Source organism: Arvicanthis niloticus, chromosome 3, assembly GCF_011762505.2.
Source record: "Arvicanthis niloticus isolate mArvNil1 chromosome 3, mArvNil1.pat.X, whole genome shotgun sequence".
Classification (NCBI taxonomy): Eukaryota; Metazoa; Chordata; class Mammalia; order Rodentia; family Muridae; genus Arvicanthis; species Arvicanthis niloticus.
In genome coordinates, this window is record NC_047660.1 from 7,108,249 (window position 1) to 7,122,166 (window position 13,918).

The window sequence follows — 13,918 nt, forward strand, 5'->3', positions numbered from 1 at the left end:
AGTGTTGGAAATGAGTAGATTAGCTAATTTCTGTGAGCCTTGTCAAGGAATAATTAGGTTGACTGGTAGGCGCATTTATGTGCCTACTAATAAGAATTTGACAAGTTCAATATGGATCTCAAAGTGGACATGACTATTATTTGCATTTGATACCAATTCTACTACAAAGTGTACCACCTCTGACAACTGAGTCATACTGCCCTAAGCTTTATAGAAAGAAATCATACGTGTCCTACACAACAGACTCAAGAGTGACGATATCAAGAGTGGTTACTTAAAAATGACAATCAGAGATTGGGGTTTCAGATCTTGTTATCTGGTACATTTCTAAGGGGAAGAACAAAATAATATGAGCTATCAGTAAGGGATGGAAGGAAATATAGACCTTGAATTTAAAAATGTACTGACTGTGTTTTACCATTTTATAATGTTACCTTGTAATTTAAAATCCCTGGCCCTGGTGTCCCCCTTTCTGTCTGATCTAGCCTCCCCATTTCATCATTACATGCTTATTTTCATGAAAACAGACTATTTTTAAATATTTACTGATTACTGTGATTTAGTCTCTATCTAAAGCATTATTTCTCCTTTTGTGACATACAGCCTGGCAATGTGAAAATCATTCCAATGCAAGTGACATAGGACTATAGCTTCATATAGGCATGATGTAGCTAGAACACTAGATGACAATTCAGGAACCCAAAGATGAGAGCAGACACTACTGAGGAAAAGAAATCAGAAAATGTTGAAGCTACATCCACAGTAGAACTTAGGCTTTGAATACAATTTCTTCTGCAATTACTTTTATTGCTTTTAATCTGTGAGAAATAGTATACAAACACAAGACTCTGTCTTTATGCACAGAGAATTATATGTGGGAAACCTCAAATGGGGAACATAGCCTGCCCTGAATACTCCTTGGTGTGTGTATGAATTCCAGTTCTCTTACTATCTGTTGCCAAGTCCTTAGACTACTGAAGACAGCAGCACTATTTTACTGAATTTTTGAGGAAACATGATAATTGAATTAATAATTACGTTAAGTATATAACCCAGAGCCTGGAAAGCAGAGTTAATTCTAGACTAGAATTTATTGTTCAGGGGTCAGTGGACCAGTTAACCAAGTGCAATGCCTATTCCTCTTTAGTGTACTACTTATGTTGATCTGCCTTTGTTAATCGACCCAACAAAATGGTTTACCATTTCACTATCTACAGATATTGTCTTGTAATATGTGATCAGTTGCCAAAATATTTGTAACCTCAAAGAAATATGCATGACCCCATAGCAGTCACTGAGGGGAATGTGTAGCGTGATGGCAATGTTAAGTTCTCCGACTCAGTGGCCCAAGAAGGATCCCGAGATCAAAATAGGCGATGGTCAGCCTGGCGCTGTGCTCCATACTGCTCTCAGAATCTCACAATAACTACCGTAGGCGCAGATTCTGCACTGCTGTATTTTTCTCTGCTCCTTTCACGATTTAAATTTGAATATCTAATTTATGAAAAACATATAACTTATTATGTATGATGAAACTGAATGTAAGCAGCCACTGCGTGTATTTACCCTGCAATTCTAGTCATTTACCACGGAGAAAACAATTACCCAAGTACGCATGCAGTTTTCATTATTTCCTGTTTCTCATCTTTAATATATTATTAAATTAGAGGCCATTTTCTGCTGTTTTGTTAACCTCTTTTTTTTTTCTCTCGGAAAACTTTACGTGTTCCTTCAATACTTAATTCATTTTTTATTTTTATATTTATTTACTTATTTATTCATTTGATGAGTTATTTTGCTCAGAGACTAACATATAAGTAAAAAGCATATTGTTTTATTTGTTATACTTGTTATTACTGAGACAAGTCTAACATCTTAGGCCAGGCTGGCCTGAAACTCAATCTGAAGCCCAGACTGGTCTCAAGCTCATGGCAACTCTTTTGATCAAAGCTTCTGTGAGTAGGTATGGGCCTGAGCCACCACCACTCTTGGTGGGGTGCACAACCTGTGTCAGTTCGTGTTTTTTAAGCATTCAAAGGAGAGCGAGGATGAGGTAGTTAAGAAAGACTTGGTTGTCTGTCCTTGAATAACACTATATCAGACAGAAGGCAGCTAAATAGAAAATGGTATCTCTCCAAATTTGAAGAGATTATATCCTGTATTTATTATTCTAATGTGCAAATGTCACCACTGTCTGCCAAATATGCCACAAGCTCTAACAAGCTTTATTCTAGAACACAATGTATATCATATAGTCAGTTTGAGTTTCTAAGCAATCAAGGGGTGAACTTTCATAAAACTGAGAGAGCTTGCATTATTTTTACTTAGAATTCTTCCTGGATCTTCTCAGCTGAGGTATCCCCCACCCAACACACACCATGACTTCACTAAGACAGACTTTAGAATCAGGCATGGTATATGCATGAAGGAACATCTATAGGAGACAATCGCACCTACCTCTGTACCATTGGTTCCTACTTTCTAGCACATGGGAGAATCCTAACAGGAGAGAGAAACACATCAAGCAGTTTAGGGAGGAAACTTAGAAAGTCACCTGTTCCTTAGCCAGAAACTGGAAATGTTCTGGGTTTTGTCCTGGCCAGTAGCCAGCAATGCCACAGTGCTTGAGGGCTTTAGTTTCTCATCTGTTTTTTCAGTCTTTTTTTTTTTTTTTTCATTTTACATGTAGCTTGGAAAGCTATTTGTGAGGGTGTGACCAAAACTCTAGACTACCTACTCATTCCATTCAGTGAACAGCTCATAGAGCAGAAACTACAGAAAGGGAATTTCACAACTGCCCCTCCTTACATATTAAAATATATGAAAAGAAAATGATGATATTTTCAAGAGGTCCAGTAAGGGAAATCTAATTGCTCTTGGTCAAAACCGTACAATCTGAGTTCTACCTCTAGCCTAGTTATGTGACACTAGAACGCTGCGTACTACTGTCTTCTCAGAGTTAATGTAGCTGGACCTGTCAATCACTTCCTCTGAAAACCAACCCTCAGGAAAGCTGATTCACCTGAAGATACGCTAAGCAGTGAGAGAATTATCCTAACATCATAATGCGGTCACAGTTCCCAGAAGCCCCTCCCCTAATGAAGGTTTTTATAAAGCGCCTGCCATATGCACTAGGAAGCATGTCAGCATCTCTGAGCGTCTAACTGAAAACTGTAAAGTCCCCTTGCCCTTCGTTCCATCTCTCCCTTGAATACAGGCCAAAAGCCTAAACATGCTTTGGCTGACACTGGATTTTCTACTTGAAGTGCCTCCTGCCTTTATGCAATGCAGCAGTTTGCTGACGTCTGTTGCTGAATTACCACCTTTCTTGAACCTGAACATAGAAGGTATAGCTAGCTCCCTGCCTCTTACAAATGGGCATTACGATATTGAGAAGGCGCAGTGGTTCATGGAGTAGGAGATGAAGCTTAAAGACCTATAACCAATATTCAGGACTCCATAAGACAGAAGGAAAGAACAGATTAAAACAAGCTGTTCTCTGATCTTAGTGCCCATGGTGTGGCACTGACATGTGCATACATACATGCAACAAAAAAATAAACAAATTGAAATTAAAAAAAAAATCAGTCATCATTTTGTAGTTGCCTGGAATGCCGAGCTAACCAAGGCCTGGAAAGGTGTTTCTAAACGCAAGGATCAGTAACTGTGACCCAGTGACAAAATCCCTGCTTTGTATTCCATAAGGGGTAAAATATGATTTTTTACATTTTAAATCTGCGATATAAATTCTCATGTCTTCAATATGGACAGGATGCTTCTATATGGCTCATAATACTTAAAATAGCTACAACCTGGGCTTTTACAGATACCTTTGCTTATCCTTGCATTAGAGACCTTCCCTCTCCCACACATACCATATTCTCATGAAAGGGACCCTGGAAAGCAACAGGATAGGACTATGTCATGGCCATATTGTAGACATGGACCCCTGTGCTGTAATTCAGTAACCATCTCAGGAATTACATTAAACAAGCGTCGGCTAAATGGGAGACTACATAAATCCATACCTACTCGTGATAAACTGCCATGATGGACTTAGGAAGACTAGGAAATGGCGACATTAAAGGGAAACAAATCAATAGATTGATTAGAAAAGTGTCTTTGGAGTTGAGGGTGTAGCTCAGCGGTTTCGTGCCAACATCACTGAAAACAAGTTGCTCTCTGCTTCACAATTTTGCTGAAGCCCAACCATTTGTGCATCAATTAGTCAGCATGTGAAAGACCTCTTCTATTTAAGAGCTACTTCATACATTTCCTAATGCATCTTTCTGGGGCATCTTTGGGAGGCACTATATCACTTTTATGGCCCAGCACACACTTGCCCACATGGATAGACGGGCAAGATATTAACAAAAAAATCAAGTGCCATTCACTTTTATGTTCTGTCCACAGTTTGGAAATTCAGGAGACACTTCATGTGGAAATTCAGCCAAGTAATTTCTGTTCCATAAATCAGGCGCTCAAACCCCCACACAGTTAGATAAGAGCTGCTCCCATCCTTCTGATCCCCTGACAGTCATGGTTTGTATATGCTTGGCCCAGGGAGTGGAACTATTAGATGTGGCAGTGTTTGAGAAAGTGTGGCCTTGTTGGAGTAGGTGTGTCACTGTACATGGTTTTTAATACCCTCCTCTTAGCTGCCTGGAAGCCAGTCTTCTAGCAGGCTTCAGATGAAGATGTAGGACTCTCAGCTCTGCCTGCACCATGCCTATCTGGATGCTACCATGTTCCCACCTTGATAATGGACAGAACATCCGAGCCTGTAAGGCAGATCCAACTAATTGTTGTCCTTATTAGATCTAATGTTGTCCTTATTAGAGTTGCATTGGACATGGTGTCTGTTTCCAGCAGTAAACCCTAACTAAGACACTGACTATTACGGAAAGAGGCTTTCTAGTGGCTATAGCTCACAGAGCTGACTGTCCTTCATGGTGCCTTTTCTGTGCTAACAACTCTGATAAATTGTTGACTAGAACTTGGGAATTTAAGTGCTTTAGAAATAACCTCTATGGTGTTAAAACTCACAATCCTCTAATTAAACAAGACACTGGCCTTCACCTTGTTTCCTCTCGTTTTTGGAATATATGTACAAAATTTAGACATATATACAACCAGGCCCTGACTGAGGCAAGGACACTAAAATCGCTCACAACATACAGGAACTGTGTCTAAAGTGACAGAAGGCTCTTGCTAACTAGAGGAATCTCACAGATTCAGAGTGAAGTCTTTCTTATCAGTCAAGTGTCATTTCTCACACATGCAGGTGACTTAGTCATCTAAATGTGACATTTTTCTAGGAGGTTTTTCTTTTGGAAGAGATTGAGGCATATTTTGGGAGAATCAGATTAAAATTGCCATTGCAAATTCAATGCCCTTAGTGTTGGTCGCCTATGTTTAACAATAACACTTTCCGTGTCCTTTAAAAGGTGATTATATGGGACCTGTTTACCTGTGAGAATAAGATTTTCATTACAGAAAAAAAAATTTAAACAGAGTTATTTAAAAAAAAAAACTTTAAAACATATTCCTAGCCTGCACTGACTAATCCACATTTAACTCCAAATAAATACAAGTGAACACAGAAGAAGTGTTCCCAGGTTGAAGACAAGATACAAGCTAGTTGAATGTCAGATGAGATTCAAATTTCCCTTTATGATTTTTAAGCTTTCATATAAAATGAATTTCCTCACTACTGGATAAAGAGCTCCTCATTCCTGGCCCCGCCTCTCTTGCTGACACTGACTGCTGATGAATGACTGACTATTGTGAAAGATGGGAGCCCAACTCAAACAGTGGAACATCCAAATCTCTAACGCTGTGAGCCTCATGCTGGAGCCTCATGCTCATTTTCTTCAGTGAGTGCTTCCTAAGTACAGCCTTATCAACCAGGAAATCACTCATGTCTCAGATGGCTGTCTGGCTGGCACCGTGGGCTCCTTGATTAGGGCCCTTACTCCCAATGCCTTTCAAGGATCACCAGTGTGAGGACTCATCTGGGTCACCATTATCATGCATGCCTGGTGGGCATTAGTACCCTGGATTCCAAGAAAAAGCCCATGCTGCAAAACCAGAGGGCAACAGGTGTGAAGTAGGTGTGCAAGGAGATCCAGTGAGTGTGAAGTAGGTGTGCAGGGAGGCCCAATGAGTCTCCACTGAGGAAACCCTTGGCACAGTCAGAGTGGACAATGCTATGCCCAGCCCCATGGGAGGTCCTACCTCTACACATAATGATGTATAGCATACCACTGCCCCTGCCAGACTTCACTGGGAACACGGCCCTGAGGAGTGGGAAGCTTTTCAGGTCAAGGGAAGTTAAGATGAAAACAGTAAAAGCATACACTTCTGTGTGCCCTGAAATGTGAATGGTATAGCATTTCACCACACCTAGAGCTCAGTGAGGACACATTAGCTGCTTAAGTAATGGAAGACAAATAGTAGCCATGCTGCTTAAATATGACCAAAGACAGAAAGAAACATGAGCAATAAATAACATGCTCATGTCTTTACATTAGTTTATAAAATCTTGATCTGGATGCTATCTTGTAACAGTTCAATGTCAGGAATTCTCATGAGTCTACTATGTTTCCAAACAAGACTAGAGTATTATTTATGTGTATATTCCTTGTTCTTGTGTAAGCAGACAAAGCCACCTCCAAACCCATGAGGAGGCCTATCACTGTACACTGGGATATATATCATAACACTACCAATGACATTCCTGTCTTGAGGTCACTGACAACCAGTGTATTAATAAGTGAAAGCCTGTTAGTCCTTATAAACTTTTCCCCCTTTTCTTGTAAATTTGAATCTCTAATTAATCAAGTCTATTAATAATTTTATCTTAAAACCAAGAGGTCATGTGGATACAGTCTTAAGTGTCACACATAGATGTTAGCCTAGGTAAAAAAGAACACAGTGTACTCTTAACAAAGTTGGTGAACACTCTGCATCAGTGTAATATTGCACTAGCAATATTACATACAGTCTCCAAGATCAGCAAGAAAGAACCAGTAGCTAGAAAACTCACATGAAGCCTAGAGCTGGATGAACAGTCCAGGATCTTTACAGAATGTTTCTCAGTGAGCTTCCCATGCACAATGACACAGAAAGAAATGATATCCTCGGTCTAGTAGAGAATCAGAAGCTACATCCTTGCAGCATCGTAGGGATGCCATGCATTTGCTTTTTATTTTTATAGTTATTTTATTGGGGCACAGGAAAGAAAAGGTAAGCTTTGTTGTTGTTTGTTGTTTGTTTGAGATGAGCTTTCTTTGTGAATCCCAGACTGTCCTTGGAACTCCCTGTGTGGACCAGGCTACCTTCGAATTTAGAGATCTGCCTGCCTATTCTCCCTGAGTGTTGGAACTAAAGGCATGCACCAGCGCCATCCAGCTAGAGGTAACCATTTTTTAAAAAAACTTCATGTAGTGTGAGGGTCCCAAAGTTGATTGCCAACTATGTTGTTGTAATTTTCCTAAAGTTTGAAACTATGCACAGTAAAGCACGTTTCTGAGAATAGGTTTACCCCTCTCTTCACCCTGACCTGCCTTCTTTAGAGGGAAGTCTTTTCATGGACACCCAGGGAATGAAAATATGGCTCAGTACTTAACAGTGCCAGATTCTCATCCAAAAGACTAGTGTTCAATCCACAACGCCTAAGTAAGGCAAATCATATGCATCTGTAACTTGGGAAGATCTAATGCCTTCTTTATGCTTCTGAGGGCAACTGTACACACACAGCACACACTCATATAGACATGTGTAGACATACACATAAATAAAAATGAGTCTTCATGGATATCTGGAATTCTCTGTGCTCAAGGACAGCCAAGACTCTTTGCTATGTTATGGCAATGTCGGTAGTGACCTCTGGATTCACCTATTTGTCATGGGCATCATTACTGTGGCTTGGGCTCAGACAATAGAGAGAGTGAATTAATTGCACATAGGATGTCATCTGCAGTGAAAGATGCCCACTTTGCTTCTCCACCAATGTTAGCTCGAATTCTGCAAGGACCTGATATGGTATCAATTGCCCTCCAGCTCCAAACTGTATCAACCATGTATTCTTTAACATAAAAGTTGATATTTAGCCTTTTATCTTCAGTTTAAAATGGCCATATATCCCTGTTAGCTGACCAGGATTACCCAGCATATGGGGTGCCAGACTTTCTCTCTTTGAAATACAATTTCCTTTTGGCTTTTTGCCCAAACACAGTTAAGCAGTATTAGTTCCCCAGGCAGACCTCATCGTCTCTGAGTTAAATACAGTGAGAAGTGCTGATGCTCCTGTTTCACTAACATCTTTGCTCTATAATCCTTTATTTTATGATCTGCCCCTGGCTGCTCCCTGAGCTAAGAATGTGCTGTTCATAAAGAGGGGTGACAACTCTCATCACATAATGATAAAGAGAATGGCCTGACTTGAGCTTTCTCATGAGCAGTCAGGAAACAATATGAATGTCCAGGCTGCAGGCTACTATCCCGTCCAATATGAGGAGTGAGACATTACACTTCCATCCCATCTGCGAAACCGAGGTTTGGATTGTTGTAATATTTTACTCATAAAAGAGAGACAGAGTCAACCATGGGAACACATGTTGGGGCAGCAACCTGACATCATTGCATAAATCGCCCGCTGATTTCTCTGGGTCACCAGAACAGATGCAAGAGGAAGACAAACCCAGCTGAGATGGGTGTTAAGAATCCTGGATTTCATAACAGGGATCAGAGCAGGAACTAAAGCTGACAAATCCAAAGTTTCCTACTCAAGAGTCATACCACCTTTTATTTATATCTAACAAGTGCAATTTATATAATAAGGCACGTTTAAGAACAGAATAAGCATTAAATTAATAAATCATCACCATAACAATAAAAATAGTATTTGAATCACTACAAGTTTTTAAAGACAAAGATGTCAAAGCACAGAGAAGTTAAGTAACTTGTCCAAGGTCACAGAGCTGGTAATTGGTATGGTCAGACAGGCTGGCTCCAGTATCTCTTGAATCACAATTATAGAAAGTTGTCTGTGTCTACATACAGCATCCAGTAAAAAGACCAGAATTTAAAAATCTATGAGTCTAGCTAAGTTTTCTTAAGAAAGAATAACAGTGTTCAAAACATGAATAAAGAAAACACAATGTTTCACACACACACACACACTATTTTAGTGCATTATTGATTGTTCAATCAATTCAAATCTTTACTAACAAAACAATGAATAAATTTAATTCCAAAGTATAAGCACAGCAGTGTAGCATAAATTCTGCTTGGATATTAGAATTATATTGGTAAAGGTCTCGTAAATGATACTAGATAGACAGAAGGATAGTGGATAGATGGATGGATGGATGGATGGATGGATGGATGGATGGATGGATGGATGGATGGATGGACGGGTGAATGGGCAAATGAGCGACTGAATGGACGGATAGATGGACAGACGGATAGATGGAAATTCTCAGATTTGGATAAAAATTATATGTTCTATTCATGTGTTTCATTGTTTGCTTGGTTTTTATTGGTTGTGTTTTGTGGCTATTTGAGACAGAGTATCAGTACATAGTCCAGGATGGCTGTGGGCTTAAGAATTTCACTATTTCAGCCTCCCAAGTGATCTGCCATATTCATTGAGTATGATGATTTCTATATTACTTATGACTGATTCCTTTCCACAATGTAACAATCTAATATTTTAGTCCTTTTCTAGTCTAACACAGCTGTAATTCAGTGATATTGACCAGCCCACATCACAGCAGAGATGACATTTCACATTTCATATTGGGCAGAGAGAATGCAATGATTTAATGGATGAGCTGCAGGGAGACTCCGAGATTTGATAATGACAAAATAAGACTAAATGACTGTCTTAACTTCCTTGATAACAGAAGAATGAACATTACGATTAGAAGAATATTGAGTATCCTCATTATCAGTATCATAATATACAAACAACCTCTGCTAGTAAATAAAGTGTCAAGTCTGAAAATACATGTGACTGTTAGAATGAATGCCTATGCCTTGTGGTGCTGCTGAGTCTAATCTCTGGGCTTATTTTAAAGGGGAAATTTACTGTTTGTATTTAAGGTTTAGGGCATAATTTATGCATATAATAAAAGGGCTAGAGTAACACAATTGACACACCTTTCATATCAACAGGTCCCATATTTCTACAGTAAGGGCTGATGGACTCTGCTCAGATGAATCCCAAACACAATATGGTTATTAATTACAATGTTCATGGGACACATTAGGCCTCTGGATGTGCACCTTAAATATTCGAACCTCTTAACTTTGCACCTACATCTGCCCAATCCCTCTGACAATTTCTTACCTTAGTAAGTACTGTTTTGGCATCTATTCACACGTCCTTAAACTCTTCACATGTCCTTAACCTAGTCACATGGATTTAACCGATTCCTACGTACCTAACCTATCAAACAGAATCCAATGTTTTCTTGTGTCTTGAGACTACTTCTCTCAGGTAATATTTCTGTGTACATCAATGTTTTGACATATCACACTCTCTGACCGCCTCAAGGCTGAGTATACAGTCATGAACACTGCTGAGTCAAACTTGAGCTGTTGGCTGTATCTCAGTTCTTAGAAACTTTTGCTCTCAATCCCTGAACTTTCAAATCCAATGCTTAAAGACCAAAAATACAGAATGTTTCAGAAAACAATTTATAAAGCTTATAAAACCTCTTTTATTTTTACATCAGATAAATAAGAATCATTGCTGTTGAATAATTAGCAACAACCATAACAGCAATCAGTGTTCCAGGTCCTGTTGTTTTGGGTATTTTCTTCTAAAACATGCATTCTTGAAGTTCTATTAATAGGGGTGAAGTTCATTTGAGTACATTCTCATGCATAAAGCCATACGATAAATATTTCATATCACCTGCGGTTTTTGTTTCTATTTATTCTTGCAGGTTTGTTTCGTATTTCTAGGCAAGTGATTTTTTAGCCATTCATTTGACCTGTATACCAAGTAGAGAACTTTCCTCTTATTTGTCATTTTTTTTTTTTTTTTTGTGGTATCAGTTATCTGTGGGGAGCCACATGACTCTGATATCTATGACTTAGTAATCAGCATTTGGAAGGTCAGAGAGCCTTATGTTTTCTACAATGTACTAAGCCAAACACACACACACACGGACTATTGTTTGAAAACTGAAGTACTTGGGAATAGGTAATTAAACAGTGATTAAAAATATTACATAAAAATTCTAGAAAAAACCAATTCATTCATGTTAAGCTATCCATTGTTTTATGCACTGTGCTGAATATGTGTTGAGCAATCTTAAAACAATCAGCCAGGACATGAGTCATGACTTCAATATTGTCTCCAAGGGCTATGTCCAATCCCACACTCACCAGCAGCCCCTTAGTAACCATTTCTTTCTGTTATCAGACTGACTGTCACAATGTAGGGTGGTTCAGCATATCATGTTCCATCCTTCATGAAGGCCTAGGATCAGATATCTACAGCTGAAGTGGATAACCATGCATAGTAACTAAAATACATCCAATCTTCGCCGTCTGAAGATAAACTTTAACTTTGGTCTGACTCACAAATTTCAGTGTTTTATTTTAGATTTTTTTTTGAACAAATCTTAAAAGTAACTTTGGAAAATTACAACCAATTAGTCTCCATCTTACCTTAGGTGAATTAATCCTTTTAAAATATCACACTATCACAAGAGCAATTAAGCAAGGAAAGGAAATAAAAGACACCCACATTGGAAAGGAATGAAGATGTCTCTATGATAAGACGTATGATCTTGTGGATAAAAAACACCTAGGGGAACCATTAAAAATAGAACTAATAAAGGAACTCAGCAAAGTTGTAGATTATAAAAAAAACATCACATGAAAAGGATTTCATTTCTGTACGCTGATAGGGAGTGTGTAAAAATCCAATTAGGAATAAAATGCTTAGGAATAAATATAATGAGAAGTACAAGACTAATAAACTGGAAACTGCAAAGCACGACTATAGGAAGTGAACCCTCAATAAGTGATGGCACGAACTTAAAGGACAGAGTTAACACTCCACATTGGCCCAAAGATCAAGAGCCACTCCTAACAAACTGAGAAGTGGAATCTAACATTCACACTACATGCAGTACAACCCAACAGCCTAAATGGTTACTTCAAGAGAAAGACTGCAGGAGCCTCACGTGCCACTTCGACTATTGCTATAAAACCACAGGCGCCAAGACAATAAGCTTGACACAAAGACTGACAAACACAATAAAGGAGGAACATTGAAAGTCTAGAAATAAAATAATTCCTACCTTTCCGGCTGTCTGTGCCAAACACAGTTTTCAAGAAATGAGGCTATTCTGTGTGTTTTATCTATAGACAAAAGGAAGGAGCAAGAGACTCGGATCATAGAAAAGTCCAATGTGATCTCAAATGTGAAGAAAAAAGTGAAACAAGACTAAACCACTCATTCTACTGAACTCAGGAAAAGTCATGCAGACAAAATATCAAAAGAATATGTGTCTAAAAAAGCCAAATAAATGAAAATTGCATCAAAATCATTAAAAATAAATTTTTTTTGCATCAAAAGAAACTATCTTGAAAGTGAAGAGAGAATGGGAATATAGAAGACTATTTGAAGACAAATTACCTAGTTAAAACACAGGGAAGGGTCTAAATGTGCACATTTCCACAGATGCTACACAAGTGACCACTAGGCACTGGGAAGACATTCAGCATCACTAGTCATCAGAGAACTGAAAGTCAGAGCCGTGGACCACAGGACATTATAACCCTTATGTGGATAAAATCAAAGGTGCAAACAAAAGCAACTACTGCTGCAGTAGAGAGCAGGGAGCCTCCCATGTACCAGTGGTCCACGAATGGGCAAGCCTGCTTCGTGAAAGTGTCCGGAAACTTCTCCTAGCACAGCTTCACCCCAGACTCCCTGGCTGACCCAGCAATTCCACGCCAAGGTGTATACTCAAGAGAACTAAAACATATTCACAAATGGAATCGGCAACACATGTTCCAAATAACACACTTGTAACACAAAAAAGTAGAACCAACTGAAATGTCCGCTAATGGCTTAGTATGCAAATAGAAGGAAAACTACACAGAATGGAATATTATTAGATCACAAAAATGCATGGGCTTCTGCTGTTGTCATACCACGGAGTGAAAGAAAAGTGCATTTTATGTGAATTCAGTACACAATCTCACAGATGTGGAAAACTGAGTAGTTCCAACTGGGGTCTAGAAAAGACGATATGAGGTTTCAGTGTGTGTGTTGAAATGTTATAGAATTCGGAAACTGTGACTAAAAAGCAAGGTAGGTATGCTAACACTCAACACGACACATATTTTAAGAGATAAATTATAATTTGTGTAAATTATATCTTGGCAAAGCTGCTGCTAAAAAAAAAATAATAATAAAAGTATCTGTTGGTGTTCGCTTGGCTACTTTCTAAAGGAGTAATTAGTATGCAAAATCCAGTTCATAGTATCCAGCTTAAATTTCACCAGCTTTATTTACTAGAAAATAGAAAATGTAACCAAGATAATAAGGAACACTAAATTTAATTAAGCATCGTAGAGGCCTCCCCTTTAAAGAAGCGAAGAAATCAGCAGGTTGTGTTTTTCTGTGTCAGGGAAAGCAATATTAAGAAAACATACCCCCTAAATCAATGTGTATATTTTACACTTTAAAATGTTAATTAGTTTTCATTTGCGCATTAGCATCCCTTGGAGACACAGTGACAAAAGCCACAGGTGGAAATGAAAGGAACATTGCTTATCAGAAACAAGAAGTTATATCTTCGTTGCCAAAGTAACTAAATTGTCTCATAAGAAATGTATGATTTGACATTCACTTATCAGTGTTTCCCAAATGCAGCTTTCATCT

General features: G+C 38.6%; 1 protein-coding gene across 1 annotated transcript in view; it reads right to left on the reverse strand.

Annotated features, from left to right (window-relative positions):
• Gpc6 (glypican 6) overlaps positions 1-13,918 on the reverse strand; it is a 1,004,917-nt gene that overhangs the window by 786,722 nt on the left and 204,277 nt on the right. The gene's annotated exons all lie outside the window — the stretch shown is intronic.